Raw genomic sequence first — 3,712 nt, forward strand, 5'->3', positions numbered from 1 at the left:
AGGATGTGGAAGTGCAGCTGTATAAAAGATTTGTTAAATAGGGTTTCTGTCCTCTTATGGGATTATCTACCCTTTCTAAACTGGGAGCACCTTCTATGGTCAGAGGAGCCCAAAGACATCTGAGCTATTGGCATGAGGTTGACAAAGATGATGCAGGGCTAATTGTAGTTCTCTATGTTTCTGGCATTGGAAGTCAAGCCGGAAAAATCTGAAGAATCTAAAATGGCTCCAGGTGCTTGTGTGTGAGCAAGTGAACTTTGTCCTGAAATTCAATACAAATGAGAGAGGATCAATCAAGTTGGCAAAGATTCACTCCACTTCTCAGAGTGTGACATCTGATTTGAAGAAGATTGCCACTGTGCTTTGCTGTGGACATAAGTCAATAACAAATCCATGCCCTCATCCCACCAGCAGAGAAAAAAAGATGGCTTTCCTGGTCAACTTTGAGACCATGACAGCTCTATGCCATCTTCTCAAGGCAGTGGGAGAAGGCCAAATGGAATTCCCCAATGGATTTTTTCTTGGGAATGGAGGCTTGGCTCTACCCATGGCTGAGTTCTCTTTCATCTCTACCATCCTATTGACACCTGCACGATGACACAGAGAGAAGGTAAGTCTTTCTGTTGGTCTAAGTTTGCACAGGAGCTGAATGGCTGTACCATCCCACATGCAAACATCCCAAGGAATAGGATTTTCAATGGTAAAAGGGAGCATTCCTGAGTAGCTGCTTCCAGAGGTTACCCAGCTCCTTCTTATGGTGGACTTAGCTCAACACTACTCATGACAGATACTTAAATTCAGTCAGCATACTGTAGGTAATGTTTGCTTTACATTTCCCAAGAGATCCTGTCTTTAACATCTGCTTATGGCAGTTGTTAGAAGTTTTATTTATTCTGTAGTGTTTTCTGATGATAACAGGGGCAGCTGTTCTTCACAGTCAGCTGTGCCTCAAACTGTTCTTCAACTTTGGTGCTTTGGGATGTAAATATTCCCCTCAATGCCTGGCTAATAGTGCAGAACAGACCTGCAGCCCCTCTTGACACTGACAAAGTCATGGGATTCAGTCTGAGAAAAAACATCCCAAATTCAAGTGTCCACATGCTTTGGATTTGACAGGATCATTGCTGTAATCCCCTGGTAGGTTTATATTCCTCAGTGGAACACACTGAAAAAACTTCCTAAGGCAGGTACTTTCAGCTTTTTTAGGCCTCAGAGAGATCAGGCCCCAGATAAATAATAAGTTGATTAATTTGTTCGTCTGACAATCTACTGTGAATAGCCATCTACTTCTGGTGTGTCAACATAAAAATCGGTCCTGCATGGAATGGTGTAGGTTTTTCTAAATGAAGAGAATTTAGGTAAGCTGATGGCAAATGCTTTGATATAAATGAGGGTAGGGGGAAGCTATCTACAGAAGGTGGGGGTTTTATTTATCTTTTCTATTTATCATTTACAGGTTGTTTAACTCTTCCTGTTTGCTCCCTATTGCAGTTACAATGTCTGCTGGGATTTACCTTGAATTAAACTTCACAGAGCCTGGAGAATTTGTACTAGTTATATACAGTTCTGAATAATTCAGCAGCTTTTGTGTAGTGCCTTTACTGAAATTAGAAATTGGAATGAAAGTTCTCATACAGCCCAAAGGAATGTTAAGATTGGAGAATAAGGTTTTTATGGTGCCATTTTTGTGTAAGCAACAGAAAATGGCAATAAAACTGAAAAGTCAAGCAAAAACCAAACCAAAACCATAAAAAAACAACTAAGAAATGAATCTTTAATATAGCTGAAGTCCAGGAGGTAAAGCACAGGTATTGCAACTGAGGCAGTCTTAGAGTCAGCTGGGAGCACAAACAAAACAACTTTTTGTTTTAATGGAAATACCTTTTTCAAACATTTCTTGTGTTTGGTTTCCAGCCAGCCCAGATTATCACAGTGACTGATGCCCTATAAACACTCAGGCACCAAACACAGCTGTCAGGTGGCTGAAGGAAAGAGGCCCAGCAATTTGGGTGAGCATCTCAAAAGGTTTCTCCAAACATTGTTGCTCATAACTTGACTGTGAATCTGAGTTGACTATATTTGCCATTTTGGCTAGAATCATAATTTTTAGACTGATTTAAAGATTTCAGATAGGTTGGGTTTTCCTGCTTGAGACCTCACATCTTTATCACAAGCACAGGCCAGATGCTTTGGACACATGTAGCCAATAGTTCTCTCAGCTTAGGTTTTCTTTTAGGTATTAGCAATTGCATCCTGATGTAAGATTTATAGAAATTTGCTGTGTACTTGTCCCCAAATAAAACTAAATTAACAAAGTATAGACATGAATTCATGTGAATTCATTGGTTTTTGGAAACTGCTTGACCATAAAATTATTTAAACAAGCTGATATTTCTGTACAGCAACTTCAACATCCAGGCTCCAAAGGGTATTTACAAACATAAAATTCATCATGCCTTGACTACTGCATTCAGAAGATGGTTTATATCCTTGAAAGCTTATTTTCTTCCTTCAGGAATGTAATTTGTTCTAATAAATTACATTCTCTATTTAAAAGCCTATCTGCGCAATATATTTATTTTACTCTGAGTGTGACAATTGTGTCTCTGTCACCAGGGTGGACTTTGCCAGTGGAAACTGGAAGTCTGCTCTGCAGCAAGCAGTATTCCTGCTGTTTAAACCATGAGTCCTGTAAAGAGCCAGCTGGCCTTCTCTTTATGATTTCAGACATGTATAGAAACATCTGCTACCAAAACATAGCCATTTGTGGATGGATTAAAACAAAATCTCAGTTGTCAGCAAATGTCTATTGATCCCTTCCTCTGGCTTCCAGACACTGTAAAGCTGGGGCTGCCAGATAACACAAAATGAATGGGGACTTTTTTTCCAATGCTAATAGCACTGTGAGGTGGCAGACTTGTTTCCAGCTACTCACTCTTCTTATTCCTTACATCCTCTGCCCCAACTATGGTTTTTGGAGACTTTGCTATCACTTGTAATGCTTGGTCCACAAAGCAGTGCATACAAATTTGGCACCTTAATGAAATATGGAGCAGGATGCTGAAGCCAGAACTGAAGGCCTGCCAGGGAACTCTTGTCCCTGGCATGCAGGAGAGCAGTGAGAGCAGGCCTGAGTGAAGAACTGGTGTATCCACCCCTGCTTGGCTCCACTCAGAATGAGAGCAGGCAAATGCTGAAAGGAGCATCTCCCATGAGTGAGCCAGAAACACTCAGCATGTTTTACCCACGTGCTCCTGAAGCAGCTGTTCTGTGTTTGACTCTGAGCAAGTGCTGTGGTGGTGGGGAGAGGGACCTGGCAGATGCAGAGCAAATCCCAACATGGAAAAAAAAATTAAAAAAAAAAGCAAACCCTGTCATTGCTTTAGTTTTTCTTCATTACAGATTTACCAAGTGATCACCACGCAGCATTTTCCAGTTCTAAAATGTGGTGTTAACAATGACACTGGTGGTCCCCTTCTGCAATTGTATTAGTGTGAAAGAACATTTGCTGTATGAGAAGGTCAAGTTATCCTGGTAATAAGCAGCTTTACATTGCAGTACCTGTATCTCAGTTAAAACCCAGAGTGATGATAGTATATCAGTGTGGCTAAAGAGTCCTCACTGCAATGGATAGTGGTAAAATTATGCAGTGTAGTCCAGGTCTTAACTGGTAATTATTCACACATCCTCTCAGCTTTAAATCAGTGCATGT

Source organism: Zonotrichia leucophrys, chromosome 3, assembly GCF_028769735.1.
Source record: "Zonotrichia leucophrys gambelii isolate GWCS_2022_RI chromosome 3, RI_Zleu_2.0, whole genome shotgun sequence".
Classification (NCBI taxonomy): domain Eukaryota; kingdom Metazoa; phylum Chordata; class Aves; order Passeriformes; family Passerellidae; genus Zonotrichia; species Zonotrichia leucophrys.